Raw genomic sequence first — 13,186 nt, forward strand, 5'->3', positions numbered from 1 at the left:
AAACATTAGACGAAAGCATGAGATAATTTTAAAAATACTCCTGAAATGGAAAAGGCTTTCTTGACTCTAAACAAAAAATGGATATACTTTTACCATGTAAAAATAAAACATTTCTACATGGCAAAAACCACAACAGTAAAGTCAAGAGACAAATGGCAAGCGAGAGAAAAATACAACCACTCCATGGTCGAGGAGCCAATTTCCCTAATATATAAAATGTTCTTACAAAATAGTAGAAAAGACAAGAAAGTTTTTTATGAAGTAAATAGTTTGCAGAATAGCAAATTCAAAAAACTTACTCATAATAAAGAAAATGCAAAGTAAAAGCATGACACCATTTTTGAACTGATATTAGTAAAGATTTAAAAACACCGATGCACTCTTGGTGAGGGTATAAAGTAACAGGCACTATCATACATTGGTGCGAGGGCAGTTTGCAGTACTCTCAAAATTACAAATTCATGAAACTTTTGACCCAGAAACACCACTTCTAGGAATTCATCCTACAGATACATTAATACATAAAACAAATGATAATACAAAATATTATTAGCAGCATTGTTTGTAATTGCAAAAGATTGGGAAAAAATGTCTGAAGATAGGAGACTGGTTAAACAAATTCTAATTTATCCGTTCAATGGAAATTTATGCAGCATAAAAATGGACGAGGAAACACTTGCTATCTGATACAGAACAGTTACTAAGAACTAATGACAAATGGAAGGAGGGAGGTAAAAAAGTGGAAAAGAAAACACAGGCAAACGTTTTTGCTTAAGCATAAAACTGGTGGCAGTGGCATGAAAACCTGGGTGGAGTGGGGCAAGGTAAGAGGAAGACCTTTCACTGTGTTTCATGGTATGTCCTTTTGTAAATTCTGAATTTTGGACAATGCAAAAGTTTTACCTCCGAAGAAATAAATTATAGTATAAGGGGTATGCCTTCAAGCTCGTTCCAGAGGGAGGGTTAAATGTGATAGATGATCTATATAAACTCCACAGCACATAGCAGGTACTCAACAAGTAGTTCCTGAAGAATGACTGAGCACTGCCACCTGGGGTGCGAACTGTGTCTTGTCACAGTGGCCGGTCCCAACGCCACTGGTCCACTCTCTCCCTGGAAGTGTCCTTCAGGCATTCAAGGAAGCCTCTGACTGGCCTTCCCCACGATTCTTTCAGTATATTTGAATCCTACGTGAAACATGACTGGCTCAAACTCTAAGTCCCAGCTATCACTTTTTTTTTAGAGAGAGAAAATTGAAACCCTACTCTCATGGAGTTCATGCAAAGAAGACTGAGAAGCGAAACTGCCTTCGCAAGACTATCTTTAAGGTTTGGAGAACAAAAGCAAAAACAGAATAGATTGACCTAGACTCTGAGAGGCACTGCAGATGGTGCAGACAGAATCTGTGGTGCACATGCAAGGATTTGTTTACCGGAACAAGTGATGACAGCACTGCTCCATTATTTTCAGGCGGAAGCACTGCTAAAGCCTAGCTGGGCTTCTTAGTATCAAATCGTCAGAAGCATACTATCTTGTGAGTCAACGAGAAACGAGGCATTTCCCTTTACAGCGACACGATTGGTGGGGAGATAAGCGAGCCCCACCATATTCTAGTGCAGGGTTCCTGCAGGCTGGCCTCGACCTGTGAACCGTGTACGATTGGCCCCGACTGAGATAAGCACAGAAATGGAAAGAGAGAGCCTAGAATAGTATGTCTACTGAATCCGATATTTTAAAATTAAGCTTGCATTTTACTTTTCACTTTCTATTTCATTTTTATTTTTTCCATTCTTTTTTTTTTTTTAATTTCATTTTACAAAAACGTCAGTCCAAAATAGATTGAACATTTAAAAAACACAAGCACCGGTCCTACACCAGAGCTAGTTTGAGATGCACTGTTCTGGTCTACATTTTCTTCCAGCAAGAATGACTTCGAAGTTCCTGTAGAAACTGTGGTGTCCTACATGGCAGCCACTGACCACACACAGCTATTGAGCACTTGAAATGTGGCTGGTCTGAATTGGGATATGCTGTACGGGTAAAACACACGCTGGATTTCAAATCCTGGTGCAAAAAAATGTACATTATGTCAATGTTTTAATAGAGGTTAAGTGTTGATATATAGTGCTAACCAAAATATACTATTAAGATTAATTTAATAGTTTTCTTTTTACATTTTAACGTGGCTTCTAAAAACTGTAAATTCCATGTGTGGCTTATATTTGTGGCTCACACTACACTTCTGCTGCACGTGCTGAGTGCTGCTTTAGACTTAGCCTGCTACATCTGACACAGTGTTGTGGTGCCCAGTCTTTTCGCTACATATTCATCCCAAATATCACCTCTTCAGTTAACTGTCATGAACCATGACTATAAATAAAGCTGCTTTTTATGTGACTCTTTAAACATTCACATAAAGATTTTTGTGTGAACATGGTTTATATCTCTCTTGGGTAACTACATAGGAATGGAATTGCTGGCAAGTATATGATTAACTTTATAAGAAACTCCCAAATTGATTTTCAAAGTCGTTGTACCATTTTGCATCCCCACCAGCAATGTACGAGGGTTCCACTTCCTCCTACCTTGGCCAGCACTGGGTGCTGTCTGATTTTTAAAAAGAAGTCATTTTAATCAATGAGTAGTGGTACCTCATTTATGTTTTCTTTTGCATTTCCCTAAAGACTAACGATGTTGAGCACCTCATCTGGCAACTGTGTCTTCTTTCATGAAGTGCCCATTCAAATCTTTTGTCGATTTGGTTTTTATTGAGTTGTTTTCTTATGGTTGAGTTTTGAGAATTTTTCATATATTCTGGATACAATTCTTCCACCAGATATGTGATGTGCAAATATTTTGTCCTAGTCTGTGGCTTGTCTCTTTATCCTCTTAATACTGTCATTGCAGATCAAAAAGTTTTCAATTTTGATAACATCTGATTTACCTATTTTTTTAACGGAGCATGTTTTTTGTGACATATCTAAGAATTATTTGCCTAACTCAAGGTCATAAAGGTTTTCTAACATGCTTTCTTCTAGAAGTTTTCTACTTCTGTGTTTTACATTTAGATCGATAACCCATCCTGAGTTAATTTTCATATGAGGTAGGCATTATGGGTCAAGACTCATTTTTTTGTATATGAACCTTCAATTTTCCGAGGATCCTTTGTTGAAAAGACTATAACTGCCTTTGCACTTTTTCAAAGATGGATCTGTATCTAGGCTCTCTATTCTGTTCCATTGACCTTGTTTTTCTATCCTTTCACCAATTCAGCACTGTTTAAATGACAGTAGTTTTAAATGTCTTGAAATTAAGTAATGTGAATCCTCCAACTTTTCCTTCTATTTCAGAACTGTTTTGACTCCTCTAGCTCCTTTGTCTTTCTATATAAATTAAATGTCAGTTTTTCAATATCTATAAAAAAATTCCTGTTGGGATTTTGACTGTGATTGCACTGGATTTACAGATCAATTTGAGGAGAATGGACAATGTAACTCTATTGATTCTTCCAATCCATGAACAAGGTATATGACTCCATTTACTTGTTTTCCTTGGTTTCTTTCATCAGTGATTGTAGTTTTCAGCACACATACCCTGCACATACTTTGTTGGATTTATACCTAAATGTGTGTGTGTGTGTGTGAGCACATGCACACTTTTTAAACTGTTGAATTCCCATTGCTAGGGTAGAGAAATACAATTGATTTTTATATATTAACCTTGTATCCTGTGTTCTTGGTAAACTCACTTATTAGTTCTAGGAATTTTTTTTAAAATAGCTTTTTTGGTATTTTGCTTATAGACAGTCATGTTGTCTGTGAATAGAGAGTTGTATTACTTTCTTTTTAATCTGTATGCCTTTTATTTCCTTTTCTTGCCTTATTGTACTGGAGAGGACTTCCAGTTAATGATGAAAGGGGATATCCTTGCCTCATTCCAGGTCTTATAAAGAAAGCATTCAGTCCTTGACAATCAAGTGTGGTATTAGCTATAAGACTTTGTAGATGCCCTTCATCAGGTTAAGGAAATTCCACGCTATTTCTGATTTACTAGGAGTTTTTATTATAAATCAATGTTGATTTTTGGCAAATGCTTTTTCTGCATCTACTGAGATGATCATATGGTTTTCTTCTTTAGTCTGTTAATAACAATGAATAATACTGATCGAGTTTAAAAACATTGAACCAACCCTGGCATTCCAAGGACAGACTGCACCTTGGTTACACTGGGTTCTTTTTTGTCGAGTGATTTTACATCTCTGTTCATAAAAGATGTTGGTCTGTAACTTTCTTTACTTATAATGACTTTGATTTTGGTATCAGGGTAATGCTGGTTGTATAAACTGAATGCGAAGTGTTCTCTTTTCTGGAATAGGATGCATAGAAATGGTATTATTTCTTAAATGTTTGAAAGGATTCATCAGCTAAGCCATTTTGACCTGGAATTTTCTTTGTTGGGAGGTTTTAAACTATGAATTCCACTTCTTTGATAGGATATTCAGGTTATCTATTTCTTCTTCAGTAAGTTTTATTAGATTGTGTCTTTCAAGGAATTGGTCCATTTCATCTAAATTGTCAAAATTGTGGGCATAAAGTTGTCAGTAGAATTCCCTTATTAGGATGCAAATGTCTCTTCTTTCATTCATGATATTGGTGATTTGTGTCTTCTATCCTTTCATGGTTTATACGTTTATCAAGTTTAATGATCTTTTTAAGGAATCACATTTTTTTAAAAGTGTTTTATGAGGTATATGACTTTGAGTTAGCAGGCTTTTTCTTCTTTCAGCACTTTAAAAATACCACTCAATTGTCTTCTAGCTTAGGTGATGATAAGTGCTGTGATTCACAGCACTGGTTCTCTGTACTATTGCATTTGTTTTTCTCTAGTCGCCTTCAAGATTTTATCTTTGTCTCTGGTTTTCAACAGTTTCAATAGGAAATCAGTTGAGGCTGGGTGTGCTTTGGTTTTATCCTGCTTGATGTTCTCTGAGCTTCTCGGTCTGGTGTTTGTGTCTATCATTAATTTTAGAAAATTCTCAACCAAATATTTCTGCCCTATTCTTTCTCTTCTCTTTCTTGGGTTCCAATTACACGTATGTTACACTATTTGTTATTGTCCCACAGCTCTTGAATGCTTTATTTCCCACTCTTTTTGCTTTAGTTTGAATAATTTCTATTTTTTATTGAAGTATAGTTGATTTACAATATTATTAGTTTCAGGTGTATGGCATAGTGACTTAGAATTTTGCAGATTATACTCCATTATAGGTTATTACAAAGTAATGGCTATAGTTTGGATAATTCCTATCAACCTATCTTCAAGTTCACTAATTCCCTCCCTAGCTACATAAGTCTACTGATGAGCCCATTGAAGAATAGTTTCTTCATCTGTTACTGTGGTTATTTTACCTTTAGCATTTTCACTTGATTCTTTTTTATTGTATCCATCTGTGCTGAAATTGTCCATCTGATCTTGCATGGTGCTAATCTTTTCCTATGAACCATTAGCATATTAATTATGGTTATTTTAAATTATCTGTCTGCTGATGCCAACATCTGTGTCATATCTGAATCTGGTCTATTGTTTGCTTTTTTTAAATTGACAGTGTGTTGTTTTTCTTGTTTTTCCATATGCCTTATAGTTTTTTCTAGCATTAGTCAGTAGTGACTCATGCCTGGAGGTGGACATGCCTTTCCTTCTACTTTTAGTTTGGGGCTTTGAGTCCATCAATAGGGTTGAGCTGGGTTTAGGATTTGTTGTACACCCCTCTTCAAATTCTTCTATAAATACTTGTGTTTAGGGTGGGGCTCATTTACCAGAGGATTTTTCTCAGTGTCTGCTCCTCCTTCAACTTTAGGCTATCCTTTTGTGCTATACCTCTTTTTTTTTTTTTTACATCTTTATTGGGTGTGCTATACCTCTTGATTCACGTTCTTACAATTCTTGCAAGCAATGTTCCACTGTTACTTGACACAGTCATGCGGCAGAGGTCTAAGGGGAAGCACCCACTGTCGTTCTGATTAAGCGTCAGTCTAAAGCAGGCCTTGTGTCCCTGAGTCTAAGGATGTGGTCCTCTTAGTGCTTCTGTTCCCACAGTTCTGGGCCCTCCATGTATTGCTATCCTTCCTCAGGGAAGAGGTTTTTTTCCTTTTCCCTTTCTTCAGCTGCAGTGGTGTTTTACCAGTGCCCTCAGAATGAGCACTTGTTGCCCCTTCCTCCGCAGCTTAAGGTTTTTAAGGGGAGGGATCTGGGTAGGGTTTCATGCCTTTCCCTCCAGGCTGGCACAGCGAGAGCCCATTTCTCAGAATTTTCATGTATCATTTCTGTGGGCACCTGGTGAGGTTTGTGAAGAAAAGTATACACCTGGATGTAATTTTCCCTTGTATCTGCAGTCCCCACAGGCTCCAAATTCTGTCACCAATCCAACTTGGCTTTTACCTATTTTCTAAGAATCCTAGCTAAATTCTTCTTCCTGATGTTCAGCTGCATCTTTCCCAGGTAAGCTTGCATCTTGTCTCTCCCTGCATGTGCTTGCCTCTCCTTAGATTTGGGGCTAGCTTGTAGCACTTCAACCTCCGCTCTCTCATGAGTTCAAGAAAGTTGTGAACTTGAGGTTTGCTCAAGTTTCTTCTTCTTGTGGTTGTAATGGTGACAGTGATGATCATTCCAGCTCACTGCATCCTCCGTGGAAGTTGGTCCTAGATTAAGCATGTCTAGCCTTAGGAAATACTGCTAACTAGATTCCCCAAATGGCTACAGTATATCATTTTACATTCAAACCAGCAAAGTATGAGAATTTTAGTTGCTCTACCTCCTTGTAAACACATGGTAATATCAATCATTTTTAGGCAGCATCTGATAACCTCTTTCTGCTTTCTGTCTCTATAAATTTGCCTATTTTAGATGCCTCATATAGGTGGAATCATACACTATTTGATTTTTTGTGTCTGGTTTCTATCACTTAGCATGTTTTTTAAGACTCATCCACATTGTAGCATGGGTCAGAATTTCCTTCCTTTTTAAGGCTGAATAATACTTCATTTTATTTATAAACCATATTTGGCTTATTCATTTAGCTATTCACCTGGATCATTTCCACCTTTGTACTATTGTGAATAATGCTTCTATGAACATTGGTATACAAGTATCTGTTTGAGTCTCTGCTTTCAGTTCTTTTGTGTATTTCCCAAAGAATGGAATTGCTGATCATATGGTTTGATCATTCTATGTTTACTTTTTGAGGAACCACTAAATGTTTTCCACAGTGTGCTGCTCCTTTTTACATTCCCACAGACACTGTACCAGGGTTCCCATTTCTCCACATTTTTGCCAATGTGTGTTATTTTCCATTGTTTTCATATAATAGCCATCTTAATGAGGGTTTGAAGTGGTATCTTACTGTGGTTTTGATTTGCACTTCTCTAATGACTAATGATGTTGAGCAACTTTTTAGGTACCTATTGGCCATTTGTATAGCTTCTTTGGAGAAATGTCTATTCAAATCTTTTGCCTATTATATTAACTGGGTTGTCTTTTTGTTGTTGAGCTGTAGGAGTTCTTTACACATTCTGCATATTAATTCTTTATGGGATACATGGTTGGCAAATATTTTCTCCCGTTTTGTGAGTTGCCTTTTTACTCTACTGATACTGTCCTATGATGCACAAAAGTTTTTTTAAAATTTTTATAAAGTCCAATTTATCTATTGTTTCTTTTTTTGCCTATTCTTTTGGTGTCTTCCCTGAGATCATTAGTAAATCTAGAGTTATGAAGCTTTTCACCTATGTTTTCTTCTCAGAGTTTTATAATTGTGGTCTTACATTTAGGTCTTTATTCATTTTGAGTTAATGTTTATTGTAAGGGTTCAACTTCATTCTTTTGCATGAAAAGACTGTCCTTTTATCGTTGACTAGTCTTGGCACTCTTGTCAAAAATAGACAATATTTATGTGAGGATTTATTTTCAGATTCTTTATTTTATTCCATTGCTGTATATGTCTGTCTTTATGCCACTGTTTTGAGTATTGTAGCTTTGTAATAAGTTTTTGAAATCAGGAGGTGTGAATTCCCCAATTTTGTTCTTTTTAAAGATGTTTTGTCTACTCAGGGTCACTTGAGATTTCCTATGATATTGAAGACCTAACCCCCAGGGTGACAGTATTTGGAGATAGGGTCTTTAGGCAGGTAACTAAGGTTAAATGATGTCATAAGGGTGGGACCCTAATCTGAAATGATTGTTTTGGTTTTTCGTTTGTTTGCTTGTTTTTTTGGCCATGCTGCACAGCTTGCAGAATCTTACTTTCCCGACCAGAGATTGAACCTGGGATCCCTGCAGTGGAAGTGCCGAGTCCTAACCATTGGACCGCCAGGGAATTCCCAATACTGTTGTTCTTAAAAGAAGAGGAAGAAACACCAGTGATCTCTCTCTTCACAATGTGAGGACCCAGTGATGTGAGAAGCAGCCTTCTACAAGCTAGGAGGTGAACTCTCACCAGAGACCAGCCCTGGTGGCAACTTGATCTTGGACTTCAGAACTGTGAGAAAATAGATTTCTGTTGTCTAAGCCACCTGGTATGTGGTATTTTGTCATGGCAGCCCTCACACACCACTACCCAACTAGTGTGTGTAAATGGAGAGGGGAAAATCAATACTGGAAGTGAGAACAGTTAGGAGTGACAGCAGCTTGAGCTAGGGCGTTTATAGTGGAGATGGTGGAAAGCAGACACAGCTGGGCTGTGCTCTGGAGAGTAGCCCACAGGACATGCCAATGGACTGGAACCTGAGGATGTGGGAAACAAAGGTATCAAATTCCAGATATATAGGGAGGTAACTAAATCAGGCCAACTTTCCATTTTTAGTTTGGACTTTAAGAAGAACCATTTGGCTAAAAATGAGAAATAAGCTTGAAGATGAATCAGAAGATATTTTCAGACAGAAAGAACAGTGAAGTTGTATAGGTCCTGATTATCATTTAATACTATGGTGCAATTTATGTTTTTTTCATATAACAGGCTCCTGCAATCTGAGTAAATGGAGGCAACACCATCTGAGAGAGACATAAACCACTTCCCCCGACTCATCTACATTTCTCCCACACAGTAACGAATAACTTCTTCCCTCAGTGGAGGAAGAATGTACATTTTGACGAAGGTCTATATTGCCCCCAAATCATTTGGGCACATATGAGAATAAATATCATTTTAATTCTGGAAATCTCTGGGAAGCCACTACTTTGGAGCCAAGTTGCAGCCCTCATTTTGCTTTCACATTTCCAGAGAGCACCAGCCCTTTTAAGAATAAGGTTTCCAGTCCACAACAGCAGCACAATCTGCTTTAGTAGCAGAGAAAAAGGGAAGTAATTAGTTTCTAATACACACATTTTTTCTTGTTACCAAAAGTTTGCTTTTGTTTTTTTGGTCATCTTCAATAGCTTTTGTGATGTGACACCACACCACTAACCTTCCAGAGTAGCTGACTGGCCTTCTCTACCCAGAATGTGTTCTTCTGAGTACAGTTTCTCCTGGATATGAGGAATAAAGAAGAGACAGGAGAGTACTGGGGGCAGAGACGTGCGAGGATCCTCTTAATTGGAGCAAACTGCCATTCTTTGTTACATGTCTGATTTGCCCCATTCTAAAGCCACCCAATCAGAATTGGAATAATAGCTTTAATTTATCCAGCGCTGACATTGTGATTCTGATCTACTGACCGATATCCAGCCTTACTGCCAGCTACGATGGTAAGCTGTCAAAAAGCACAAAATGCCACTTCTCTGCTGCATGGAAACGCTATGTGGCAACTCTTATTAGCAAAATTACTATTAAATTCATTTCTAAAGTTTTTCCTATCCAAGACTAACTATGGAATTTTCTCTTAGTCACAGCTATAAACTCCTTGAAGATTAATATTTATGTTAAGAAACACGCATCATAATGAATATTATATCCAAAAAGGTATCATGGCTTATTGATGTATTTCAGGACCAAGTATTATTACTGTATGTTTGAAGGATTATTTTTTCTGGCGTTACATCTAGAGTATATATAATCTTGGTATTCATCACTTGTTAACTACAACTTGTACTGGCAAAATTAAAACAATAGCCATCACTATTCTTGTATTCTTTTTTCATATCAATGTGAGTCATGAAACTTCTACTTTTTCATCACTTAAGGCTAAATTCCCCTTTCATTTAAATGAGCAGGGCGTTCTAATCTAAAGCAGCTTTCAGAGGAAGAGACCAAACACAGACACAGACCCACAAAATTATTTTCATTAAACCTAAAAAAAAGATATAAATATACAAATTTACGAGTTTCTTGCTATCTAAATTAATGTTTTTAGATCAAAAGGCATTATTTCTTAAAGAAAACTTAGAACCACATTCCCAGTTGTTCTGTTTCCAGATCAGTAGTTAGAATGCCTACTCAAGCTTTCTTTCTTTACCCCTGTAACTGCTGTAATTAATATAAGTCCACAATGACCTAGTGCATAAAATAACTATTTTCCTGAGACATGAAAAATAGCTTACTGGCAATGGATACTTGTCAACACATTCAAAATTTATTTTTTTTCCTCTTACTCTAAGGGGGGAAGAAAAGCCAAAAGATTAAGATCAGTATAAAGCACTTTTATAGTATGCTTAAAAGAAACTAGGATGCTTTTTTGAATTAGCATATTTATCATCATTAAAATGATTTTTAAAAGGTCAAAGAAATACCTTTTTAATGGATAATTGTAAGGTTATCAATGTAAATCTAGTTTACAGAGTAATTGGTAAAACCAAAGATTACTAATAAAAGCCAAGTTTAAAAAATTATAAAACTTTTTATAAAACTTTTATAGATTAAAAAAATTAATCAATACTGTCTTCTGCTTCTGCCCAAGATGGAGTAACTAGAGTAACTAGATTTACTATCCCACTTAAAACAACTAAAATGTTAAACTACGAAAAAACAGCTTTCATGACTTTGGACATAAAGGAAAAAAGAAGTGAGCCCTGAGAGAGGGTTCTCCCAGCTCACTGCCTTGAGTTTCCCAAATACATCCCTGGGAAGGGGACCCAGGCAGAGACAAGAGGACTTCCTGAATCAAGAGGATGGAGACCAAGGCACTATAGTTTGCAATGCAGAACGTTGGAGAGGAGAGAGGGGCACAAACAGTGTACAGTTGGATCTTGTTTTTTTATCCTTTCTGCCATCTCTGCCTTTTAGTTGGAGAGTTTAATCTATTTTCATTTAAAGCAATTGCTGGTAAAGGTCTTACTTCTGCCATTTTGCTATTTGCTTTTTTATATATCATATTTTTTGGTTCCTCAATTCCTCCATTACTGTCTTGTTTAGTGTTTATTTGTTCTAGGATACTATTATGATTCTCTAATTTACATTTCTGTATATTTTTTACTTATAGGGATTAACATTAACATCTTAAATCTATAACAATCCAGTTTGAATACCAATTTAGCTTCAATACCAATAGCTTCAATAGCTCTGCTTTTACACAGCTCTGTCCCCCCTTTATGTTGTAATTGTCACAAAGTACATCTTTATACATTGTGTGTCCATTACATAGATTTATAATCACTGTTTTATGCATTTGTCCCTTAAATCATATACAAAGTAAAAATTACCAGAAAAATACAGTAATGCTGGCTTTTCTATTTACCTACATAGTTGACCTCATTCTCGTACTTCATTCTTTCGTATGGCTTTGAGTTATGTCTAATGCCCTTCATTTAAGCCTGAAGGTTCCCTTTAGCATTTCTTGTAGGGCACGTCTCCAGGTGACTGGTTGCCTCAGCTTTTGTTCATCCAGCAAAATCCTATTCTCCTTCAGTTTTGAAGGATAATTTTGCCAGATACAGTATTCTTGTTTGACAGGTTTTTTCCTTCCAGATTTTCAATATATTATCCACTCTCTGGCATCCATGATTTCTGGTAAGAAATTGGCTGTTAATCTTATTCAGGATTTCCTGTACATGATGGGTCACTTTCAAGCCTCTCTCTGGCTTTGATGGTTTAATTATAATGTGTCTTGGTGTGAATCTCTTTGAACTTACCCTGAGGTTCTTGCATTTGTAGATTCACATCTTTCACCAAATTTGGTGAAGGTCATTAATTTTTCAAATATTCCTTCTGCCCTTTTCTTTCTCTTCTCTGCTTGGGTTTCCATTATGCATATGTTGTAAGCTTGATCAGGTCCCACAAGTCTGTGGGTTCTGTCCACTTTCCTTCATTTTCTTTTCTGCTCTCTAGACTGGATCTCAACTCACCTACCTTCAAGCTCACTGATCCTTCCTTCTACCTACTCAAATCTATTGTTATATTTTTCCAAAGAATTTTTTAATCGTTATAAGTTTCAAAATTTCTATTTGGCTCCTTTTTATGGTTTGTGTCTCTTTATTGATATGCTCTACTTGGTGAGACATTATTCCCCTATTTCCTTTACTTCTTTGTTTATGATATCCTTGATCTCTTGGCATATTTAAGATGTTCTAAAGTCTTTGTCTAGTAAGTCCAATGTCTCTGCTTCCTCTGGGACAGTTACTGTTATTTTTTTCCCAAATAATGGGCCATACTTTCTTTGCATGCAACATAATATTTTTTGAAACCTGGACATTTTGAATATTATAATGTGGCAACTCTGTGTTTGTTGTTGCTACTTTGAGGGAGGTTGTAGCTGCTTGTTAGTGGTTTTCCTAAAATAAATTTGTAAGGACAGTATTCTTTGTCATTAATGGCCACTGAAATCTCTGTTATTTAAGCTTATTGGTCAGCTAGTGATGTAACAGAGATTTCCTTAATTGACTTGATCTAATCATCATTGTCATCACTGTCATCATTGTCACCTCCCAGTCTTTGCAGATTGGCTCTGTGTTTAAGCACTCCAGTGCTTAGTCAAGCTGTGTATGACTGGAATTCCCGATTCTCTGGAGCCTACAAGTCAGTTGGAGGTGAAAGCTTAGGATCTTCTCAGGTCTTTAATGAGCACACCTCCAGTCCTGTGCATGTGTGTGGCTTTCTAGATTCCCTGTATACCTGAGAGCTTTTCGAAGCTCTTATATCCCTATGCATTTCCTTTCCCAGTCTCTTCTTTCCTGGAATTTTTCAGTGTGTCTACTGCTTGTCCCAATTGTTACCTCTTACCCCCAGGCAGCTATAGCAAGTATATTTGTCACTAAATGCTTT

This window comes from Lagenorhynchus albirostris, chromosome 1 (assembly GCF_949774975.1).
Source record: "Lagenorhynchus albirostris chromosome 1, mLagAlb1.1, whole genome shotgun sequence".
NCBI lineage: Eukaryota > Metazoa > Chordata > Mammalia > Artiodactyla > Delphinidae > Lagenorhynchus > Lagenorhynchus albirostris.